General features: G+C 43.3%; 1 pseudogene; it reads left to right on the forward strand.

Annotated features, from left to right (window-relative positions):
• Positions 1-24,494: 24,494 nt before the first annotated feature.
• LOC146821479 (Golgi integral membrane protein 4-like) lies at positions 24,495-25,623 on the forward strand (annotated as a pseudogene).
• Positions 25,624-26,189: the final 566 nt, after the last annotated feature.

The raw sequence follows: 26,189 nt of genomic DNA on the forward strand, positions 1-26,189 counted from the left end.
AATACATTTGTTTATAAGGAATTCTTTGACTTCTTTCTTGAATGATATGACCGAGGGATTTGTTCTGATGTTAGGAGGTAACGAGTTCCAGATTCTTGGGGCAATCCCAGAGAAGGCACAGTTGTAGGTTTTCTTCCTCTGGAATCTCTGAGGTTTCAGAAGAAAGGTGTTGGAGCTTCTTCATGTTCTAGAGCTGCTCAAGAGTTCGAGTTTCTGGGTGAGATAGTTAGGGGTATAGTAGTGGAGGGCTTTATGCATCATGCAGTCCATTTTTAGCGCGATTCTTGCTTCGTAAGGGAGCCAGATGAGGGATTTGAGATATGGGGTGATGTGGTTTTATCTTTTTGAGCCAGTGATGGGTCAAACGGCAGAGTTGGTGAGGCCCTTAGAGGAGCACATTTGGATCTGGGCAATCCAGATAGGGTTGTACTACCATAATTCGACATGGGAATAACTAAGGCTTGTACAGCATGTTTGAAATAGTTGGGGGGGAGGAAAGGTTTTAATTTTATTAAAATACTCATTTGGTGATTTGATGGTTCGTTGAGACACTGATGTATTTCTGTATGTTGAGATTCTTGTCAAGTGTAATGCCCAGTGATATTCCAGAGTCAGTGATTAGTGGAGTGCAGCTGAGGGCTCTAAACTCTTTCAGCTGTTCTTCGATGATCAGTGCCTGTTTGGGTGGGATGGTTAGAAGGAGTTCAATATTTTGAGTATTTGGTTTGAGGTGATTAGTTGTTAGCCAATTTTGAGTTTCCAATAGTGTTATGTAGAGGGAGCTGATGTCATCTAGGGAGGAGACTTTTAGGTATATCTGGGTATCGTCAGGGTACATGTGGTATTGGATGTTAGATTAGCTCAGAATTTCTGTTAGGAGCTCCATGAATAGCATGAAGAAGGTGGGTGAAAGAGATGATCCCTGTGGGACCCCAAGAGTGATAGGCGTGGACTGAGATAGAGAGAGATTAGGCTTGACTCTTTGAGATCTGTTAAGGAAGTAGGAGGAGAACCATTTAAGGACTAGACCTATAAGACCCATACAGTGTTGCAGAAGGTCTAGGAGATTTGCTTGCATAAAAATGTCAATTGCTGGTGATAGGTCAAGAAGAACTAAAAGGCAGGCTTGGTTTTTGCCCAGCATTTTTAGTACATCATCTGCAATGTGTGTCATAGCAGATGTAGCGCTGTGACCAGCTTGGAAGCCAGATTGACATTGGTCTAATTTGGTTTTTGTTGGAGGATTGGTAGATGTTTAGCATCACAGCCCTGCTACACGGGTGCCAGCACTGGCTAGGTCATATTAGGACATCTACTTTCCCAGACCCGACAAGCTTCCACTTCCAGTCATCTAATTTTTCTCTCTTCCAGATTCTTCCATCCTCCTGCCATCTGCATTCCCATCTTCCCCCTCTCTGATGTTTCCTTCCTGTGTTTTCTTTCACCAAGGCTGTTCAAACGTACCTTCCTTTACCGTTCCTACAAACCACTGGCACTCACATATCTTCTAAAATGGCTGCAAATCTACTCTCGAGATTGACTAGGCATAGGGCCTGATTTAGATCTCTGCAAATGGGTTACTCCATCACAACGCTGAAGATATCCTGTTCGCCGAAATTTAAATCCCATTATATCCTATATGATTTATGTTTCTGCGGACAGGATACTCGTCACTGCTGTGACAGAGTAACCAATCCGCCAAGATCTAAATCATGCTCATAGTTTTTTCAATACACAAGTCATTTATAATGCCTATCAATATTATGTTTACTTCCTGCAAAGCATACAGGAGTTTCACTTGGACTCTTGATAATCACTAGCATATTTAGTTAAGACACAGAAAACAAGCATCATTCTCTAGTATACTGGGATTTTGGGACAATGGTGAAAATCTGTAGAGCCTCTAGTATTGGCATATGGTACTGCAGCCTATTAAAGAAAGTATCTGTCTCTGACTCAAGAGCCCGCTAGTAATGGCTTAAGGTACTTTAGCCTATTAACACCAGCATTTGTGTCTTGCTCAATGGACAAGTTACTGCAGCCAGCTACAAAAAAGACTTGTATCTGACTCCAGGCTCCTCTAAAGCATAGGGTACTGTAGCTCACTACAGAAAGGAGTTGTGTCCATTGCAAGAGACCTATGGCAAAGACTGAGGTAATACATAATGAAAATTTCTATTACAGCATTATAAAACTCAGAGCTAATGAGAATACCAGATTTGGCTGAGAGCATTTTGAGCAAATTCTGTTATTATGACTTTGGCTGATGCATAGTATGGAAGAGGTAATTAGTGAACCTAGGTTGATAGGTCTGACTTGCATTTTCCATTACAAACCAGACCTATTAACTTTATGAGTGGTTCAAAACATTGTTTCAATAAGCGAAACCTACTGCTTTGCCAATGCCTATTTACTGGCACACTGCCGATAGGCTCGTCTGACAGATCAGTATGTGGGCCATTTCTGGCAGATTTGGACCTGTTTTATGGTCTGGTGGGTCGTTTTTAGGTCTGGGCAAGGGACAGCTTTAGCTGTCTCCCCAGGCTTATGCAATGAATATTAAATATATATGTATAACATACATAGACAGTGATTACAGGTCAGCTCACTTCAGTCATTGCTTAGTTGAGGTGTCGCTCACACACAGGATCAACTCACAGGCAGCACACATAGAGTGGGTAATAAACCCACCATCTTCAGATATTGACTTGTAGACAACCTCATTCACATCCTAGACTAGCTTACAGGGCAGACATTTGGAGTTTGGTCTCTCATGCATCCTGAGTGACAGCATTTCGGCCCTGTACCTCTGCTATTGTGGTGAGCACAGAGACAATGTATTCTGTCTCTCTCTGTCTACACATCGCTGCAAGTGATCCCATCACCACCAGCCTCAACATTGTGGCTCTAACAGCACAGAATGCAACTAATCAGTCTACCATGGACCTGAGTGTATTAACACCAAACTATTCCATCCCAGCTCTTCTTTCATACAGCTGTCGTTCTCTCGATACGGGTGGTGTAGCTGCCAACTGCCACGCCCCGACACATCCCAGAAAAGCTTCTTATTGTGTCATTAGTTCGCAGATGCTGGAACATCCCTCCATCTACTAACCCAATATTAGCATGCACTTCCCTGTATAAGGATAAGAGCACACGTTTCTGCAGATGCGTATGATCCCACTTGTTGCAATGCAGCCTGTGTCCCCAATCACAAGCTGAAAGTGCTGTGGTGTAAGTGTCAGAGGCTTAGAGGAAATTTGGTTTGGAATATATAGACTTTTTAACAAATATTTTGTGAAAAAATAAAATACAACTGTATTGACTCTTTTCAAGTATTAAGGGGCTCATTATGATGGCGGGAGTTGCAGTGCTGGGACCGCCCACCAGATGTGCGGCGGTCTCACCACTGCAATTAGGATGCGCCTGCCATACTGGCAGGTGCATCCAGGGTATTTAACATTGCGGACGGTGCTGCTGGCTGCAGCATCGTACACAATGCTAAAATGCGATGCTTTGTATTTCCCTGCACTACGTGGCTGGCACCACACGGTGCCTGCCACGCAGTGCAGGGAAATGCCCAGTGCACTCCCCGAACACAAAGGGGGCCCACAACGGGCCCCCGAATTCAGCCTCCGCCTGTGTTTTCATGGTGGGATGACTGCTGGAAAAAGAAAGGCGGAAAAGGATTTCCTAATCCCTACAGCGGTGCCTGCAAGGCACCGCCGCAATGCTGGCCTGTGTTTTGGTTCCGCAAGGCGGGCGGAAAAGGACCTCCTTGCGGAACCTTGGCGGACGGACTTTCCATCCGTAGGGGACAGATTGGGATTCCCACCACCATCCTAATTCGGCGGTGGGAATATCATGTGTGATGGCAGAAGGAGCGCCACCACTTGGCCGGCAGTGGCGATCCTTCCACCATCCTAATGACCCCCTTAGTTTTCATTTAGGTTATGTATGACCCTTTTGGTTTCAAGCTCCATTTTAAATGGCAGCTTTGTCATAGAGGAGATCCTTCTTTTATTTCAATTAGCACAAACCTCTCAAAGTATTCCAGTCTCCACATCCTCTTGCACTTCTCGCACGGAAATTTTATATGGTAACCTTAAATAATCCACTATGCCAATGTTCGTCCTGTACCCAATACTCCATATTACTGTATTCCTGTAATCTATGAGCAAGCGTTCGAAATATGACAAGACATTTATAGAATGTGGCGGTGTAAAAACATAAAAAGTCATTTGTTTGTCACAATTATGCAGGAAGGTTACAACACAGATTTGCAGCCTGAATTTTTCTACCAACTACACTCAAGTTAGAGCATACTGGTCTGCTGCAGATGAATGAAATACAGTAGCATAGCAAGGCTGCAATGGGCCCTGGTGCAAGCAAGGAAAGTTGCCCCTTTGACTGCTGTCAGATAGTAAATAAACTCCTTTCTTAGGAAGCGACCAAAAAGCCAGCAGTAACGCGCCGTCTGAGACATCTGTAAAAATAATCTGCAGCAGCTGGGGACATAGACAGTTTAATTCTGAAACTGTGCTGTGCCTGAATTGAAAAAATCAAAATAATTAGGATGGCAAAAAATGACAGGCTGGGCAGTGAGATAAGCCAGAACACCTGGGAGCATTAAACAACCCACCATAGAAAGGGAATGAAAGAATTATCAAGGTCCTGAGGAAAACCCAAAGGTAAAGGAATGTTTGAAACGCATAGACCTGACCCTGCCTGGGGAGTTTTTGTGTCCAAAAGAAAGCAAAGTATAGGCAATCATACAAGGGACACGAGGCCTACATAAAGAGTGTGCAGAAACTACCCCGGGTTGTTGCTAAAAAGTGGAGTTTCAGTCTGTTTTACAGAAAAAAAGAAAAATAATAGGAACTCCAGCACTGGTTAATCATTAACCAATTTTTGTCAAATGTATGTTTAGAATGGTGTATTTGGTATGAATCATGTTATCCCTTAGTGTGATTTTTAAAAAGTCAGTAATTTAATCACTGATACATATTAAAATAACACATTGTATTCTGCGGTAAAAAGTTGTAGAAATGATGTTCCAAAATGCAGTTTTCAGAACCTTTTGGGTTATTCTTTCTCCCGTTGAACTAGTTATTGTAAACCTCAGAACTATTGTTAAAAAAATTGTCTCTAAGCCCTGCAAAGACATACTAATGGCAGTTTGTGTGCTAAAAACACCAGTATAAATAGCATCTGCCAATACAGGCCATAAGCTGCAAAGTGACATGATTAAAGAGATCCTGGCATCCAGTAATTGTGTTTACACACTCCCAGACTGGAGAGACAAAGGACATTTTTTAGAGTTTGGCTGATACAACATTCTGTCACAAACCTGGCAAATATCCTGTCCACCATATTACAATTGGCATAGGCTGTAATGTACATATAATACTGTGGATGGGATATTTGACACATTTGTGATGGAGTATCCCATCCATAACACTCTGAATATCACTCTTAGGATCATATTTATCAAGGGATTTTGTTGCTCTTGCCTCACACACGGTGTTGAAAGGGCAGCACAACCCCTAAGTAAGATATACTAAAGGCCACCTTGCGTGGCCCTGCGTTGCTTAGTAAGTCTGGAATAACGCAAGGCAGTGCAAGTTGCGGCCTTGTTACTCTGCTTAGAAAAGGCGTTCCATGGGAGGAGAGTTGGTGTTCCATGCATCCACCCATGGATTTTGTCACATTCTAAGGTTTAACAACACTGGTAAACCTGGGAACGCATCACAATGTTACACCTTGAGGAGGTGCAACAAGGAGAAATATCTTTATATCTCCTTGTTATTTTCATTTGTTAAGTGTGCAGCACACTTAAAAAAACTGAGAAGCTTCAGAGCATTGTTTTTGTGCAGTAAGGTGTCTCTTACTGCACAAAAACAATCCTGCCTACAACACAGCACCCTTCCACCATGGCGCACTGGTGCCTGCATTGGCGCTAGGTAGAAGATAATGCAGCAGCACTGGCAGAGAGCAGGAATGCACCATATATTGCTAAATATAGCCATTTCGGCCCTTTACTTTAAAGAAGTGCAAAGCAGCAAGTTGTCTTGCTGCGTTGCATGAAACCTTGATAAATCTGTCCTGTCGTCTTGTTTGATGATACATGCCTGGCACCACATATGTGTCCATCCTATATCTCACTTCATTTCACACACTCTCCTTTAGGGCTGCGCCTGCCATTCTTCTGTGTGCTTCCCCAGTGTAGTATTCTCCCTCCTTTTGTCCCCTGCCAGTCAGTGGCATAGCTAGGTGTGGGCAGAGGGGGTGGAGGAGTTTTGGGGGCTGCAGCTGGCCTCCCTCCCCCAGCTCTTACCTGCAGCCATCGCGGCCGCACTGCCCGCCGCTCTTCGATCAGTCTGCAGTGGGCGGTAAACAGGGGGCTGCCACGGGCAGCCTGAGGCCTAGCTATGCCACTGCTGCCAGTGCAACTGCGCTGCCTTTCCTTGAGAATGACAGAGGACCTTCCTTTCAGATGCTCATCTGCCACTGCTCCTGTCCCCATTCTAGGTGTTCCCTTGGCATTGCAAGGCTATGGTTCACCCATGATCACCCTCTGGCACTCGAGGTGGCTCCCATGCACCTGGTCCTACGGGCCAAAATACGTACTCCTTTCAATTCAGTCTCATGCAATGACAGTAGCCCAAACCTATTGCATTCGCCAATGCTTGTTTTACCATGGATTTCCTTATCACAAGCACTGTCCCCATCAAGCACAAATGCATGCAGTTGCACATATGTTGTGAAACACTTACACAGCGTGCCTTTATCAAACTGCGCTGATTTGCAAATGTGGACCACTTTGGTATCTGTCTGATTGGCTAATGGGGGTCACTGATACTTTCATGCCCCTGCTTATTTTTATTGCCTCTGAGACACAGAGGAAAACTTAGAAACACGTTTAAAGATGCTGCAGTGAAAATTGACTGTTTCATTTACTCACTAGTTCTCAAATTCCCTGCAGTGGTGTCTCCAAATGGCCATAAATTATTGCATCCACATCACATCTTAATTTCAATCATAAATGTCAACTAATAAAATGTGTACTTTTTTTCTAACTGTGCCTAAAGTTTTGTAGGGCATCCGTGTTTTTCATCCACTGATCTAACAGCATTTGAAGATGTATGGTGACATTCTGAAGGCAGCATTTTTGGAGAATGATTGCTTGTGCCCTACATTGTCATTGGAATCAATAGGTCAAGTTGCTCTCAAAGAGGAAGGATTGTAACGAACTGTGCATTTTAATGAACAGCACATGTGCGTGTGGGCTTGTCTGTGAGGACGTGTGTTTGATGAGAAAATCGATAGATGTTTTTAAAAGCTTAAATATGCTAAGTTTTACCCGTTTGCAATACAGTATATAGCTTTTTTGAGTTTTCCCTACTGAAATCAAAAGTGGGTAACCAAAGTACTTGATTCAGGTGCAAAACTCCCTTAAATCCCAAGCTTTACTAGTGTCACTGATGTGTGGCATTCAACAAAAACCTAGATTACCTATAAACCGAGGCGAATATGAATTGCATTGTGAGTCAACTGTTACCGCACTAATCCTGGCTACATATAAGCTAAATGTCCAATAGACTGGAAATGTACAGACAGTAAATTCGATGGACCAATGAACATAATTCCTTTTCTACTTTTTGTAGAATAACTTTACACTTTGGTTTTGCTGTTTTTCAGTTATTTACTGATTATAATAAACATATTCTAAATTACTAGAACATTTCTTTTTATATTTTCCTTTATTAAATACAAGTATTGATTAATAGCTTGGCTTGTAAAATGTAAATACGTTGGAGTAACCATTAAAGACAATGGAGATCCTTTAAAAGGGAATTCATGTGGCAAGGGAGTGATCTGGGCGAGCATATCGAAGAGGCGAATTACAAAGCAAAGCTAAAATCCAATAATTCCAAAAATACCACCATCGCCAATCATTAAAATAGTTTGCCAGATCATTTTAAAAGACCAGACAGTTAACGATGACAAACATAGACCATTACACCTGTTATTACCTGAACATAGCATGCAATAACTGAGCTGAAACCATTAATCCACTCTCAGGACAAAATTGCTTATGAGTTCAATATAATGTTGGATGCATATTTCTTAATTTCTATGTGCACAAATACGTTTTTTAATTGAGGTTTACAAGGTCATCACTGATATCCAACCTCTAAGTTATTGTCCATTTACATAAAATTATATATTTATTAAGATCTGTGCCCATAATCGAAGATTTAACATTGTAATCCTTGTTGTTCACTAGTGAAAGCATATAGTTTGCCTAGAAAAATGTAGCCTTGAGAGGGAGCTGCCTCAATTATTTCATGTAGCAGGTCATATTATTTAAAATCAGAGTTTTGTAGACTCTGCTTTCTCTTTAAATATCAAGGTAGATTTCCTAACACTTTGTGATGGGTTGGAGTCTCAAAAGTGACATTAGTATATACTTGCCAATGCAAATCATGATCTGTTTAGGAAAGTTGTCTCAGGTAAATTAAACTAGCGCCACTACTTCGTACTACTTCGCATCAAGGGGGCATGCCGTGGGTGGCACATCGGTTTTTATGCAAACCCCTATCTACTAACATTTGTAGTCAGGGACTTTCTCACCAAGGTAGATGGAACAGTGGAGCAATGTTTAAAAGTCTCTATATTTTTCCAAATTTGCATGTGTGCTTTACTGTACACACACATACAAATTGAACCGGCATTTGCAATGCAATAGGTCTCGCAATGCTGAAATTTGAGCTATTGGCAATGCAAATAATAATTTTTCTTTCATTTTTATTTTTTGATCAACGAATATCCCAGCAGTAGCATAAGTAATAAAACAAAATCCCCGTAGAAAGGAAAGTGTGTGATACTATAGGCTGTTAATAGGTGTCCCTACGGAGTTGTAAAAGGAACTTTATTAGCTATATAGGGTACTGCACCCTTAATTCAATGTTAAAGTGAAAGATTGCAGCTGAGGATATGTTTCTATTGGTTTTTATTGAAAGTTAGATTGTTGTTAGCTTGCATTAAAAAAATGCACTATGAGAATGAACAACAATGGTGCATTTTTAACATGTAATCTAACAAATTTCACTTTTAATAAAAGCAAATGGGAACATATTCTAAGCTGCAATCTTTATATTTATAATTACATTAAAAATGTAGTACCTTCTGTAGTTAATAGAGGTCCCTTTACAACTCCACAGGGACACCCAGTAAGAGCCTGTGGTACTGCAGTTTTGTCTTCCTTTGCAGCTTTTATTTTATACATTTCTTGACAAAAAAAGGTAACACACATTATCATTTACAATGTAAACAACTCAAACTTTCAGTAATGTGAGACCTATTGCACCAGCTATGAAAGATGTATTACGTTGCTGGAGATTGTGTTGTGTATGCAACAGTGAGAGAGGGTTGATTTTATATCATAGGGTGCCCCAGGCCCGTTCTGTCCACACCTGAGTTATGAGACCCTTGTCCTTGCCCTGCCAGCCTAATTGGTAGGCCGTGTTAAATTGACCAGAGGGTCCCGTGTTACTATATAACAAATACCCTGGGACATCCTTACCATTCAGCCAGCATAAAACCCCTGTGTAGGCCCTTCTGTTCAATATGTAGGCCTCTTTGTTAAATTGACCATAGTTCTGCCATTTTCCTGTATAACAGGCTAAAGGCAGGTCTGATCCAAATCATATCCAGCTCCTCTCTCTGTGAGGCCTCCTGCTCCAAACTAAGAGCCCCCACCCTACTCGTGTGCGAAGTTCACTGTCTCAAGGCTCAACATCCCCCTGTTCTTTCGACATACAGCAGACTGCATCCTGGGCTGGTACATACTTTTAGGGAAGTTGCCACCACAGCTGTGTCAAGCTAAGGAACACAGGACGTGGAAATGTATATATGTCTATACAGAATCCCTTTACAATACACATTTTTATGCTTGCCCATCCAAATTACGGCAAGTGCCTTGCCTGAGATATGAACTTTCACCTAGCTCACGTACCACAGTTACTGGAAAGGGCGTCACCATGAATGGTAAAATATTAGAACCATACCGTAAGTCAAGAGGCAGATGTGGCATGAGATGATGATACCGTAGGCACTTCTGACCGCCTTAAAGAGTAAAAGAAGGGAGACCACAGAGACATCTTTGGACTACCCCACCCGTCTGTTAGTAGATGGCAGGCGGGTGGTTCCCAAGAGCTCTTGTTTTTTGTTTTTAAGATACAATTTAACTTGCCAATATATTTGCTGTATATGCTATGTATGCTATTTTGCTATGCTATTTTGTCCCTAAATTGTTTTTTTCTTATTGAGCATTCCATACTTATATTACATTTGCAAGGTTGCTTTCTTTTAGGTTTTAGGTAGGTACGTGAGTATTCTCAGTATTTTAGATCGTGTGTTTTACATTCTGAGAACATTTTCCTTGATGTAACTTATGTTTCTTATAATGCATTTATAAATGTGTCGTTGAGGTTTTCTGAAGTGTCTCTCTCCAAACGAGTTCAATGCCTCCTGATTGATGCGATGTCACTATATTTGTATTTTGTATTTTTATGCCTTTGTCTTGCCGTTTTTATGAAGTTGCACCTTCTCAATAAACTGCCAATAATCTTTGCTTCAAATTCCATGGCTCACATGTCTGTTTCCTTCATTTTTAGAGAGAGAGCGTTCCCAGACACCCCGGCTCAAATTAAGGTGCTCCTTTTGTCCCTAACTCACTCCCTCGTTCACTCCGTGAAGGCTCCAAGAGCTCTGTCCTCAGCCCCCTGCCCTCTTGACCCTTAATAAACCTCCCTCCAACAACAGCGTGTAGGAGAAAGTCATTTAAGAAAATAATGCTCACAGACTGTAAATAAAACATACATATAACAGGGGAAGTTCTCATGGGAGGTAACAACTGGAAAAAAGGAGGTATTACCAAGCCCATCAGGTGGTGAGACTGACAAAACGTGTAGTGTGATATTTCCTGAGATGACCAGGGTTCTGTCGGATCACTGGTTACCAACTCGCGAGACTACTCAATCCGTCCACCACTGGGTGGCTATATGTGGGTTGTAAGACTTAATGCAAACTCCAGTTGGCCTGAAGCAACTCAGTTAGCAGCTTTATACCAGCCAGCGCGAGTACAGCAGATCAGCTTGGGGCTGTGGACAAATCATCCTGTGTCCAGTATTATGCAGCTCGACGACATCCACTGAGGGAACCCAACAAATCAATTATTATCATTTTTTAAATCTTTTTTTACAGAGTTTTACATAGCGCGAACTTGACCCAAATCGGGTATCAGAGCGCTTTACATCGCACCAGTTGCGTTGCAGGAGGACACATTCGTTTTTGACTATAGGTCTGCTTCTTCAAAGTGGTAACTTGGCCCTGGTTTTAACTGTTATCCATTAATATAAAGAACAGACAAGTGGGGAAGATGTGGTGGCGATAGGTCCTTTTTTTCTAATTAAAAAAAGTTTCATTTAAATAAATGATGCAAAAAAGACACATGCACAGAAAAGCGAGAGGAGGGGGGACGAGCGAGGTGGTCAACCTAGCTAAGAGGAGGGAGCAAAGTCAACATGGACACGGTGTAGGACTGAAAGCAGAGCTTAGAACGCAAGCATGTGCAAATCCTCACCTCCCACAAGGAGGCATCCGAAGGCAAGGGTGCAGAGGGTGGAAAAAGGAGGGTGGGGAAGGTTAACCCATCCAATTAGCACAAGAAGCACCAGTAGCAGGCTCCGTTGTTAGGGGAAAGGTGTGGCCATGACAGTCCCATGTATTGTAATAAGAAAAGTGTGATTTATTACCATAAAAATAGACACCATGCATTTATAAAAGGAGGAGGAGGGAGGTGCTTAACAGACAATGAAGGGGGTGGGAGCAAGTCAAAACAACAACTGGCTGCACAGAGCTCGGAACACAAGGCAAAAACTTTGATAAGAACACGAGGCAAAAGAGAAAGTAGTGTGCTGACACTATATATATAGCTCATGGTGAAATAATCTATGTAAGAGGGCCAGTCTACAGGGTGGGAAAAAGCAGCCAAAAGGCAGACCAAAGTAAATTACCTACCAAACTAAAGGAATTTTTTAAAGGCTGCCGAAGGAGCAAATGAAAGTGATGGGCATGGTAAATGCCCTCAGAAGGAGATAGAACATGTCGAGAGACAGAGTATGCACTGCCTAGGCTCAACCTAAGAATGCATTAAACATATTTTTTTTAAAGGAAGGGCCCCCATCAGTACAAAACCTATGTGAGACGGAATACACACACCATTGCTCTATTGTGCAAGGGTGTGTGCACTGGCAAACAGCAGCCTAAGGTGAACAAGTGAAGGGAGTAAGGAAAACATTGCCATATCTTAGTAGACAGGGCACTGTTCTGCTCTCTCCCTTTAATGCAATGCAGTGCTGCAACTTAGACTTATGCGCTGTATTGCATAAAAAGTTAGTAACTCCACACCCAACTTTCTCAAAATTTTACACAATTGCAAAAATATTCATTCAGTTTAGGACTGCTAAGCCAAAATTACAGTGATTAATCATGAAATATGCAAATTGTGACCTTGTCATGTAAAGTCAGGCCAGGAAAGACATGCAAGTGTCTACTACGCAACTAAAACACTACAGATACCTAGGGCTTTATTACGAGTTTTGCTTTCCAGTGGGCAGACGTGCCGGCGGTGGCGGTCCGATCGTGGCGACCGCTGTATTACGAGTTGGGCAAATTGCCTTTGTAAAGACAGCAGTTGAACCGCTGAGACCGCCAGCAGACTGCTGACTACCAGGTTCATGGACGGGGATAGGCAGCTGCCATAAGACAGTACAGGGGAGCAGCACTGCTTTGTATGGTATGAGTTACCTTTTCCACAAGCTGACTGTGGCGGTTCTACCACCTGCTTCAAGGTGGCCGTGATGAAGGATTTGGGGTGCATACTCACCCCTTTCTAGTTCTTCCAGGCAGATTCCAACATGGATCTCTTTCACAGCAGGTTCTTCACCACAAAGAATACGGCCCCAATTGGGACGATCTACAGGTGAGTCCCTTTCATACCATACACCCATTGCCACGACTGCTCACATATGAGCTGAACCTCAGCAATGGGTAGATGATATTTTTCCACATGTATCATGCATATGTGTGCAACTTGTAATATGGCAGTCTTTGGACTACCAGCGTCATGGGCTACTGGTGGGGGGTGGATGCGGTTCTCAGGTGGTTTGGCTGACAAACTCATAATAAGGCCTTTAGAGTAAATATGGCAAGGTCCAGCTACCCTTCTCATTGATAAAAAGCAGATCATCACAGCATATCCTTTTGCAGAAAAGAAAAGCACTCCATTATAAACTGGCTACTCCATTACTGGTTTTTGTGCAAAATCACAATCCCCTATTTACATACCCCCTCTAGGAACAGTTTAACTTAAACACACACAAGTTCTGACATGTATTAGTGTGTGAAAAATGTGATTTTTTTTTCTTATCTCCGAATGCAAATTTGCTTGCACAAATGGAAGTCTCCTGTATATTTGCCCGTTTTGTGTTTATTGTTTCAGTTGTTGGGATGTAACATTGGAGTCTACTTTGAAAAGAAAATGTACATGTTGACCTATTGTAGAAACATATGCCTTTCCATCAGAACATGAAAAAGACATTAAGTAGTAGAAAAGCAGGCACATTTTAACCATATACTATGAGTTGCTTTTTTAGACCATGATGGTTTGCCCAGTAAGAATACTTAAACAGCACATGATTAAATATGATTTACAATCTTCTGACTTGGTAGATTAGAGGTATACTGCTGGAATATTACTTACTTATGATGTAAAAATATTGTAGTCAAAATATCGACTACATACATATTGTGCAGGTAAGTGTATATAGTGTAGATGGCCTATGGTTAAGTCCACACATATGTACCTTTAGGAGATATATACACTTCTTAAAGATACATAGATGTGACGTTAAGTAGGGTATATCTAGACTAACCTATGTATAATTACTTTAATACTCTTTTTGAAGTCGATATTCTAGCTACAGTTTTATACTTTTGTGCTCTATATTCTGACACACAACTACGGGTTAGAAATCTTGGATGGCTATGTTTCTACTATCAAAGACAATCTAGTTTTCTGCCCCTTACCAGGGCATTTAGAAAAGCTTAGTCTCTCAAAGCAATGTTTATCTTTGCACCTAACAGAACTTTCTGCTAAAGTCAATCAAAAACGACTAAATGTTTCAGAATCACACGTGGGTTAATGTATGTGCATTTTCCAAAGTTTAATCCTTCACAGAGAATTGAAGTCTTACTCACTCCTGCTAAAGCAAAACAGTCAACTAAAATGAGTTGCCCTCTAATAATTGTAACCGTGACTAGTACATACCAACAATGTAAAAAGCCTTGGTATTTTTTTTAGACTCCTCCCCTCCTCTTGAACATCAAGGGACCCATGTTGGAAGTTGCTATTTACTTCAACTGGAGACTCTGAAAACATTTCTTTCATACTAAACAAGTCTGGACTTGACTATGGAAGTGCAATTTATTGACCCTCTTCTAATAAATTGTGTTTGTGATTCCAGTTAGAGCAAGTTGCAGCAGCTCACCTGAATGACGGTAATTCCAAACATGACCATATCGCACCAATCCTACATACACTTCATTGGCAATCCATAGGCAGTAATGTTCAACTCTAAGAAAGCTTTGCTTCTACCTGCTGTGCCAGTCTGAATTCCTGTGCTATAGACCCTCCAGAAGTGTGTATTCTGCAGATCACTTCATTTTACAGGCAACAAAATCAAGACTCTCTATGGTGACAGAGCATTGGTTATCTCCGCACCTAGGTTTTAAAATGTTATGGCTTTATTCTTGGATGCCTGATCCCGTATAACCTCTTTTAGAAAATTGCTGAAAACTTGACTTTTTAATCAGGATTGCTGAATTGGCCTCTGGGCATTTTTGTCTTTTCTGTGTTCAAGTTTATGTCATGAGGTTTGGCTCTACAGCTTCAAGATGCTCATTCGTATATGCACTCACAAATAAATATATTATAACATTAACCAAACAAATGTGTTATTTATTATTTATGCATTCATTTACTCTCAACCAAACCATTTAAATTAGACATTGTCAGTTACTGTGGAACTTGCTACATTGTTGCTAGCGGTGTAGCTTTGAAGGCCACCCAGCTCCCGCGATTGGATTTTCACCGGCGCTTCGATTGAACACGGAAGGGAGGAACAAGGAGGCGAACTACTTCTCCCAGGCGCCCTCTGCTGTCTCCACCTGTGCTCAGGGCCGCCCATTTGCCCTCCCGCCTACCGGACCTTCAAAAGTGCTCGCGGAACCCGCTGACGCGGGTCCCGCTTCGCATTGTCAGTTACTGTGGAACTTGCTACATTGTTGCTAGCGGTGTAGCTTTGAAGGCCACCCAGCTCCCGCGATTGGATTTTCACCGGCGCTTCGATTGAACACGGAAGGGAGGAACAAGGAGGCGAACTACTTCTCCCAGGCGCCCTCTGCTGTCTCCACCTGTGCTCAGGGCCGCCCATTTGCTCTCCCGCCCATTGCTTCCTCAAATTGCTGCCTCGGTTTCCGCAGCGCGGAACGCGCGCGGGAACGAGCCCGGGCGAAGCCCGGGACAAGGGCGGGACCGTCTGTGGCCGTCCGTGGTCGGGCGAGGACGGGACGGGCCACACTACTGTCTTCTGTTTCACTGAGCCACTTTATTGGGTCTGCCGTAAAACAGGTACTGACATTGACGAACTTTTTCACCCTTGGGGATATCACCTCCAGATTTATTTGTATATAGTCGCTGTATATGGATGCAATGTCCAAAGCAAGGAATCCTACAATGACTAATACCATGGACAACTACTTGGTCCAAATTGTCAGTAAAATTAATAATGAAAGGAGGGCTTCATTGGGGCTATCATGTTCTCCTAGCTCTCCACCACTGATTCCTTTGTCTGGCGCATTATTGGCTTCTCCCTTACAGCCAACAAGTAGTATGTCCCTAGACTTAATAAGTGTAGACAGTGACCTACCTGACTCCTGTCCACCCCTAGCCTCCAAGTCCCCACTAGAATCTGTATTAGACATAGACGAGTCGGCTACCGAAGCTGACTCGCAGTCGCCTGCTCCTCCCCTGAGAAGTAGGCTAGTTAGAGCATGCAGAAAGCCCCAATCTAAAAGTAATGGGTCTCGCCCAGGGAGGAAAAGGGTCACCATAGTGAATAAAAGTACTACCAAAGAAGATCCTCCAGGGTCAGTTTCCAAAATAATTCCAGACACTGAGCTCACCGATAAGATTAGAGACATGATAGATACCAAATTAGGAGATATTATAACCCCCTTGGTAGCCAAAATCGACCACCTTATGGCAGAGATAGCTAGATTAAATGCCATAATAAACAGCCCGGTGGATGAAGTCGCTAGAACTATTCCAATATCCCCAAATATACGCATCTTAAAGGGGGCACCCCCAAATGGAGGGCAAGGGAAAACAGGAGGCGCACAAGCGACCATCCCAACTCTGTCACCTGGAACTAACAAAAATCTCCCAAAGGTAAATACAGAGACACCCAAGGCACCGATAGTAAACAACCAATTTCAATGTATTTCCCAGGCAGAACCTCTTACATTGGTACTTGCCAATGTCCCTGTTTTGACTACTGACAACTCGGAAACTACATCTTCCTTGATCAGTAAATCTTTGCATTGGCTGGTGAATAACATGAAGATGTCTCCTTGGGGTAAGCAGAAATTAGCCAGGGAAATAATTATGGCAAGAAGGGTCCAATGGCTAGGGCATCACCCGAAAAAATTCAAAGGGGATTGTGTGGTATTAAATTTTTCCAATCCTCATGTCCTCCCAGATATTTTGGCCAACCTAAGTCCCCCGCAACAAAGACAAGGTGTTATCGTTCCGTTAACCCTTAAATATTTTTATTATATGAGAAATCGAGTCATTCACAAAGGAGTATCAAGACCAGGGTGGACACTGTCTCCAAGTAAAGGGGGTAGGAGCGTTTCCACCAGCAACTGGAACATAAGCCTGGAGAATAGGTTTGAGGTGTTGTCGGGCTTAAACGACTGCGATTGACTCAAAGATAGACCTAATGTGGTGAATATGGACATGGGGTTGGCCGTAATTGTAGCAGACCCCACTCCTTCTGCTAGTACTAGTGCTATTGAGATAATAGGGATCCACCAAAGAACTTGTAAAGCTGTCATGGACCCACTGAGGTCTAAGCCCTCAAACAGTCCCGGTGGGATGTGCCTAGCATCTAACTCCTTTGAAAGTGTTTTATCAGCAGACCCAAGTGCTACCACTGCTTGTCTAGGTAAGAAATCTGGTGAGACACAGGATCTACAGACTAATATTTTACATGAACCCCTAGAATTTGATTCACTGACAAATCTTGCTTCAGATAACCTAAGTCCCGCTAGTGATTACCAGGACATGGGAATTGGTGAGACTTTAGGACCATCGATTAAACATTCTTCTTGCCCTTTCGTATCAGTTCCAGAGCTGGCCATCCTATCCTGGAATATTGCAGGAATAAATAACAAGTTGCATTCCGGTGTATGGAGTAGCTTTGTGGATCAATTTGACATTATTTTATTCCAAGAATCTTGGTCTGTGGCCCCAGTCTTCCGCCCTGGATTTCTAAACTTTTGTGTACCTGCCACTAAAAAAGCCAAAGGCCGACCAGTTGGTGGTTTGATAATATGGGTACGACAGTCACTATGCTGCAAAATCACTCAACCTAATCTCCCATCGTTAGATGTTATGTCTCTAATTCTAAAATGGCCTAACAATAACAGCATGGCTATCTTTAACATCTATGCTCGAGGGATGGTTGGGGGCTCCTCACCAGAGGTGATAAATGTCCTGGATCACCAGCTTGCAGTGCTCCCCCATGAGATTATAAAAATTGTGGGAGGAGATTTTAATACAACCTTTGAGCCCCTTGGTCCGGAGGACCGATTCCTTGCTATTGAAGAGGACAATAGGTGGGGTATTCTCCAGTTGGACCTTCCCTCAGTTAAGAAATGGTCCGCTGCAGCCATCCAACTCAAGGCTCTTTGTCTAGAAAGAGGGCTTAGAGCCGCAAATGGGCGCACTAAATCAGATCAGCAGGGTGCCAGTACTTTTGATAATGGAAGGTCTGCCAGTCGAATCGACTACATATTGGTGGATATTAGAGTATGGAGCAGATTGAAAGACATGTCAGTAATCACGCGGGATGAAAGTGATCACAATCCCTTGTATCTAAAGTTACATCTTCCAAACACCCCGAGAGAAACTAAAATAGAGGGGGGGAAAGTAACTATGGACATTGTCACATCAAACAACATGCGTCACGTCAAATGGGATAGATTTGTTGAGAAGGCGGAAACCTTAAATGATCTCAAGGAAACTGTCATCTGTGAGGTGACCAATCTAGCCCCTAAATCTACCAACCCGGATTTCTATTTAGTGATGCTCAAGGCTCATAACATTTTCTTTACTAAACTGCAAGGGTTTTTTATGAAACCCCCTAGTAGTGGGAAAAAAACTAAGGGTTGTCCACCTGAAGAGGGATGGTTTAATAAATCCTGTAAAACAGCCCGCAAGAACCTGAGTGTTGCTTTGAGATCAGGAATAGCGGACGATGTGAGATCTGCCAGGAAGCTCTATAGGCAAGCTCAGGTAATAGCTAAGAAGGATTGGGACGAAAATCAGTGGCAGGACTTGAAATCCGCATGCTTGGCCAAAGACCAAAAACGATTTTGGGCCACATTAAAGTGGGGTAGAGGTGGTTCTGCATCCTCCCCACAAAACCACGTGGCAAAAAACCAATGGGTTGACTTTTTTAAACCACAGTATGCTTCTGTCCCTTCCGCAGAAGAGCAATCACTTCCTCCTACTGTTTATTTCCAAACACAAGTGTTTTCAATTAAAGAGGTCAACCTAGCTTTGGACAGTATAACAGCGGGGCGCGCACCTGGAATGGATGGTATTCCTGCGGATGTGTTTTTAACAGATAGATTATCTTGGTGCCAATACCTCCAGTGGCTAGCAAATTCAGTGGCTATGGGCGCACCTGTCCCTCCCTCATGGACAGGTGCAGAAATAATCCCGGTCTATAAAAAGGGTGACAAATCACTCCCAAGTAATTATAGACCTATTAGTCTCATAGACTCAGTACAAAAACTAATAGGTCGATTGGTACAAAATAAACTCCAGTCATGGGTTGAGGATAATAACATTTTGTCACCATACCAAGCCGGATTTAGACCTTGCACCAGTTCTATTGATCAGGTTTTTTACTTTTTAGCTCTCTACTGGAGGAATGTGAAGTTGTCCAAAGGGACTCTTTATGCAGTTTTCATTGACCTGCGATCAGCATTCGACCTGGTTCCTCGCCACAAACTTTGGGAGGTTCTTGCCCAGGCTGGCATGGCCCCGGAATTACTAACCTTACTCGTCCGCTTACATCAGAACAATTTTGCGCAAATTAGATGGGGCAGCCAGGGGGAGGTGACGGACCCATTTCCTGTTGAACGGGGTGTTCGACAGGGATGTGTCCTGGCACCGACATTGTTTTCTTTATACATTAATGGGATTGTCGATTACCTTGACAAATCCCCTACTGACGCCCCAATCTTAGCAGGATCCAAAGTGCCTGTTCTCATGTTCGCGGACGATACGTTGTTGGTTTCACGAACCCCAAGCGGATTACAGAAAGCTTTAAATGTATTCGCTGAATTTTGCAAGGATCGGGGCTTAGAGATAAACACCTCTAAAACCAAATTTATGTGTCTAAACCAACGGAAAAGCTCTAAAGGGGTAATTAAATACAATGGTATTCCATTGGAGCAGGTCGAGGCTTTTACATATCTTGGAATATCGCTACAACATAATATGAAATGGTCTAATCATATAGATATGACTGTCCTAAAATTCCACCAGCTTGCAGGTGCAATTTTATCCAAACACAGATCTTCATTGACTAAGCCAATTAGGCCTGCCTTAGAAATCTATAATATGAAAGTTATTAGTGCATCGCTGTATGGCTCAGAGTTATGGGGGTTTGCAAATCTAAGTAGCTTACAGCTGGCTGAAAATAAATTTCTGCGCAGCCTAACAGGCGTTCCCCAAAGTACCCCTACGTTCCCACTAAAATATGACTTAGGGAGGAAAAAAATTGAGGATTTGGCACGATTACGTCCACTTCTTTACTGGCGGCGGATCATGACAACGCCGGAACTTGAACATTACGCTAGTGCCCTGAAGGACATAATCAGGGCTGATTGTTTTCATTCGATTACTTGGCTTAAAGAAATTAAGAACCTGCTCATAAAACTGGAGCTAGGGTCTTTATGGAATGATGCAAACAGCGCAAGTATCCCATCAAAGTCAATCCTTAAGAAATTGTATTGGGACATGACCCTAACATCTGCCTCCTATACTGGCCTAGGCTCGAATTTGACTGGCCGTTTTTTTGACATAAAATCCTTACCATCTTATGAGGCATATTGGGATATTATAGAGAGCCCAATGGACAGGAAATTGTATTTCCAGTTCAGAGTAGGGTCCCTCCCTGTAAAAGCCTTTACCCATAAATGGTCAATCCCAATGGACGATAAATGTCATCATTGTTCAGACTTGATTGAGGATGCCGGCCATTTGTTGTTTGTGTGTCCGCTCTATATTGCCCCCCGCCGTAGATGGATAAAACCAGTATGCCTAAATTTGGGAACACGTAGCTATAAGGAAGCTCTAAGAATTTTTGAATCTGATTGCACCCCCTGCTTGGTAATTGCCGTTGCTAAATTTTTGGGGTGGGCTTGGATATTGCGCCTTCGGACTTTGAAATCCACTGAAGCTGATCAATGAGTGTTTTGCCACCAAGTAATGTCTATTGATCATATTTAATGTTTGATCATTATGATCTTTTACTTATCGATGATGTTTTTATTTGATGTAATTCGCCAGCATAATGATTTAATGTATTTTTAAACTATTTTACCTTAGTATTTATGGAACTGTTAGGAAGTATTTGCTTTTATGACATGCTGTCGAATAAAGCTTTTGAAACTTGAACTAACTTGACATTCTTTATGTATAGATGTTGACAGTACAGAAGAAAAAAGGCAGATTGAATATTTAAGAAAGCCCAAACATGCATGCATGCATGCTCTGATATAAGGTGGACGTGAATTCCATTAAAGAGAGAGTGGTGGAAAGGTGGCTTAAGTGGATAAAATCTGAGAAACTAAAAAGCAGGGTGTGGAGATCTGGGCGACACTAGGAGATTTTGATTAATGCACTTAATTTCGGAGGTTGTATAAAGCTATAGTGGTGTCCGGTGAGAGGAAAGATTACCAGTGAGCACCAGTGATTTGATCAATACTTTTTTGTTGTGAAGGAAACGTGAAGGGGATCTTTCAAATATTTTGGCTTCAGAGAGGACTACAGTGGGTGTCGTGGTGAAGTAATTTAATAAAAACACGCAGGATTGAGTAGAATGCCAAGATTTGTGGCACAGGAGGCAAAGGTTAGGAAGTCAGGAGGGAAGCGGAAAGGGAAAAGGTGGAAAAAAGCAGGAAAATAGAGGACCTCTGCTTTGAACGAGTTCAACATAAGGAACATTGGAGTCATCCAGAGGTGAACAGCGGTGATGCAGTCAGATATGCAGGACTGGAGTAGGGGAGACAAAGGGTCAGAAAAAGGAAGAGTTTTGGATGCCATCAGCATATTGGTTTAAAAGAAATTAAAGAAGGCGATGATATTATCCAATGAGGTGGTGTGCAGAGAGAAAATGTGATGACCCACAACGAACCTTTTGCGGGATAGCAAAAGGTAGAACAGTTGGATGCAGTTAGCTTTAAGTAACACACTACCAAGTAAGAAAGGTAAGAGAGGTAGGAGGAACATTACTTGTGTCAGTGATGCCTAGAGTTTTGAGGGAGAAAAGAAAGCGTTGATGGTCAACAGAATGAAATGGAACCTATAGATCAAAGAGTTCTAAGATAGAAAAAAGTAATTATAATGAACAGATGTGATGAAATTTGTAACATCCCAAAGAGTAGTTTCTGTTGAGTGCAGAGCAAAAAGCAAAAAGTCATCCAACTGACTGGAAATTAGATAGGGAAGAGAGCGAGCAAAACATAGATTAACATCCCATTTACCCCTTTGATTATATGGGAATGGGCCCATTTCCTGGCTCCTGCACAGTTCTTCACATTTCTTTGTCCACCCTCCCCACTTCTGCCTCATTCTAGCCCCCCCCCCCCAAACTTTTTACACCTACTTAGAGAAAGTGGTAATTTTGTGCAATTAAATCCTACAGAATTGCGAATTCCGTGTACTATTCTGGGAAAATGCTTGTCCACGTAGTTATTCTCCATTCCGTGGAGTTTAACTTGTAATCAGCATGTTTACAAGATTTCAGCCAGAACTGATAATTCCGGCCACCTTGCATCTCTGCGCCGAACTACACTTGACTTCTAATCAGACTTTGAGTCCGGCTAGCACAATAAACTACATTTTACAGATCACAGCTTCTTGCAGATTACACAGAATTCGAGTGGCCACCACAGTCCTGGTCATTGCGGATACCTACGAATCATTGATTTCAGCTATGTTCGTCTAATTAGTTCCAAGAATGCATTAATCTATCGAAGAAAAAGTCCAGGGCTGGAAACAGCGTCCGTACGTAACGACCTGGAGTTATGTTGTTTATGGCCCCTCGGCTCTGCATATATCATTAGACTTCACTAAATAAAGGATGCGAACATTCTGCATGAGCTATGTTTCTTTTCTGATATCTATTCACATTTTGTTGGTGTTAATTCAGGGCTTCTTGAGTCAAGGTAAATATATGTAGAAAGTTACACGCTTATGATTTCCCCAAAGCCTCTGTTTAAGGACGGTGCCGTCTGACTGGCTGGGAAGTCGAGAGCTTTATCTCTGTTAATAATACAGAGAGTTTAAGTACAAACCTTGCACCATCCTGGCTGCATGCATTGTGGGCACAAATACACTCTGACCTTCAAAAACAATAGAGGCAATGTACGCATCCTGGTCCACAAGGTACAGCCCGTTCTAATCCTCCAAAACAAATAAGCTGGACATTAGACTCTTTAGTTAAGGTTCATACTACCAAAAATTAGAAGCATAAACAGGAACAGCTCTTGGAAGATGAGGACGTCATTTTATGTAAGCACAGAATGTATTTTTCCGTGTGCAAACTGACAGAACATGAAAACATTGGTGCGTCAAACGCCTAAACGTCTAATACCCAACAACGTAATTGGAAAACTGTTTCCCACACAGTTTCTGCCTCTAACAGATGCCCCAAACTACTGCTGTTTATTTAATCACGCATGAAACTTATTGGAACACACATTTCATACGTTTTATGTCACATGTTGCTTTGAATGGAATGGCTGTTACTGATGCGGTGCTTAATGTGAGCCCTTGTTGAAGGTAGGGCTCACCAGGGAGCGGTACGTATTTTTCCTTATTTAGGCATGGATCCAGAACAAGAGGGAGAGAAACACAAAAGAGGCAAAGAGGGAGGAAATGAAAGACGGAAACAAATGACAAAAGAAGAAAACCGGGACGTAAATGGACGTGCAGGAATGAGTCTGAGAGACAGGTCGTGCCTGGTGAGGGATTAAAGATGCCTGTTTGGGAATTAAGACTACTCTGTGGTATTCAGCACAGGTGACAGCTCATCAAACGTTTGGGCCCGGTATTTATTATTTTACAAATGAAGCGCTGTTTGATGCACATTGTCCATGCTGCCTCTCGGCTCACGAGACCACATGGGGAGACACTTGAACATAATGTGCACAGAAACAGATACACACTTGGGAGTAGGAAAACGTAGAAGAGGTGTAATCTCTTTCTGTGATCATCTGGTGTTCTGGGGAGAGCGCTTGGCTGCAGAATGGGTTTAAAACCGGCGATTGCTCACTGGTCTCTGGTCCCTCCGGACGCACAGAGTGCAGCGTTGTGAAAACAGGCCTACTTCCACGGTAAAAGTGATGTGCTTTACGTCGAAGGCCACGTGCTTCCTGCAGAAATATTCGCCTGGAAGTCTTTTATAACATCCATCAATTACTGCCCTTGCTCGAGGAGCATCCATCAGAGGCGCGCGGGAGGAGCTCAGAACGGCCAGGCGTGCCCAGGAAAGGCTCACAGCACGTGCAGGGATCTGTACACACAGGATGACAAAGCTGCACTGCTCAGGGTGCGGACATACTAGACATCAGGGTTGATACTCGTATGGGTCGCGAAGCGCTTTGACGTAACAGTGAGGCGCTGTGAATTCACAATAACGTCATATTTCGAATCATTGACGCGGAGACAGGCTACATCTGCCGCGCACGTCTCTTGAGACTGTTAGTCGGACATTAGGTCAAGATGATAACAGGAGTCCGAGGGCCCGGCCCTGGCTGACGAGGAACCAAGCTCTCCGGCCATGGGACCCGGGGCCTGTGGATGGCGCAGGCAGAAGGGGATTCTGCAGACAGGCTTATGCTCGCTGGCCTTGATGTGCCTGGGGTCTGTGGTCTACCGGTACCTGCACTTACAGGAGAAACTGCACAGCTCCGAGAACCTGTCCCTCAAGTTCAAGCAGCAGCAGGAGACGCTCTCTGTCCAGCTGCAAGTGGTACACGAGCACTGGTCCAGGCTGGAGCAGTCCTTCCAGAAGGAGCGTGAGGAGCATAAGAGGACCAAAGAAGATTTTGTAGTATATAAATTAGAAGCTCAAGAAGTCCTGAGCAAAGAGAAGCAAGACGCCATGAACCGCTACGGTGTCCTCACCTCTCAGCACAAGATCCTGAAGAACCAGCATGAAAAAGTGAAGAAGCAGCTCCTGGACTTGCAGATGCAGCATAGCTCTCTAAAGTTGGAAAACCGGCGAGCATTGGAGGGCCACAACAAGAAATATGCACAGCTGCAGCTGGAGAAAGTGAAACAGGTGCTGATGTTGCAGGATACGATATCGAAACTAAGGGAAGAAAGTAACGTTCTTCGCAAGGCACATGAAGAGGTCCGCTCTCAGCTGCTCAGTGCGCAGGAGCAGCAGAATGAGCTCCACCAGCTGCAGGAATCTCTTCAGAGGATGCCAAGCTTCAAGGAGCTGGGCACAGCCCAGGGGCACCAGCAATTCCAGTTACAGGCACCATATAAGAAGCGTTCCCGAGCCTTTGAAGCTGAAGTGCAGCATATTCGCAAACAGACTGGCCTACAAGCGAATCCTCTGGAGACGCCGACAGAATCTGGGAAGAAAACCCCAATGGTTGCTGCCCAGGCCGCAGAAACTCTCAGGGAAGTGTTGGTACCCCGGACATGGTCTCTTGAACTTTTGCCACAGCCAGCCTTGCCTCTGTGGCTAGCCAAGGCTAGAGATGGTCGTGCCCAGCGTTTCTCGAGGACTGTGAATAGCATCCATGCCTAAGACAAGGATCAGAAGCTTGTGGAGGGCACACCTGGGACTAGAAGGAAGGCTTGTGAGTCTCAGGCAGTGCTGGTACTACAGGAGTAAGTCAGTTGAGAAGATGGAGCAGGCCTTCTGGCCCCTCGGTGTTCAAGTACAAAGATAAGCTTTGCAGCTTCTTGCAAAATGCTAAGTGACAACAAGGACTTCCCGTCACTTCTAAGGACAGTGCCGAGTGATGCAGTCCAGGCCCGGGGAATGATGTGGCTCTGCAAAAGACTGGGATGCAACTGGATCGCAGTCTTGGGAAGCAGCAATGAATATGACGAGGATGGACTCTACCATTTCTCCCTCATAGCCAGTGACATTGGGATCTGCATTGCATATGAAGATTACCTCCCCAGTGATGCTTCTGCAGACTCTGCTAACAATTCTCAGGAGATAATTGGAAAGATCTGGGTTGCTAATGTCAGCGTGGTTGTCCTCTTTTTATCGGAAGATCAGGCTCAAGCCTTCTTGGCTGTGGCTCTGATGACTAAACTGAAAATGGTTTGGGTCGCCAGCAGCGGATGTTCACTCCCCAGCACAATTCGCCAGATGTCGGGTATAGAAAATATTGGCACCATTATTGGCCTTGCAGTCAAGAGTCAACCAATAGCAGGACTGGAGGGCTATGTGAGGAACGTCCTTGGACTCATGGCAGTACAAGCGAAGCAGCACTCCACAGAAAAC

The sequence above is a fragment of the Triturus cristatus genome, chromosome 6 (genome assembly GCF_964204655.1).
Source record: "Triturus cristatus chromosome 6, aTriCri1.1, whole genome shotgun sequence".
Taxonomy (NCBI): domain Eukaryota; kingdom Metazoa; phylum Chordata; class Amphibia; order Caudata; family Salamandridae; genus Triturus; species Triturus cristatus.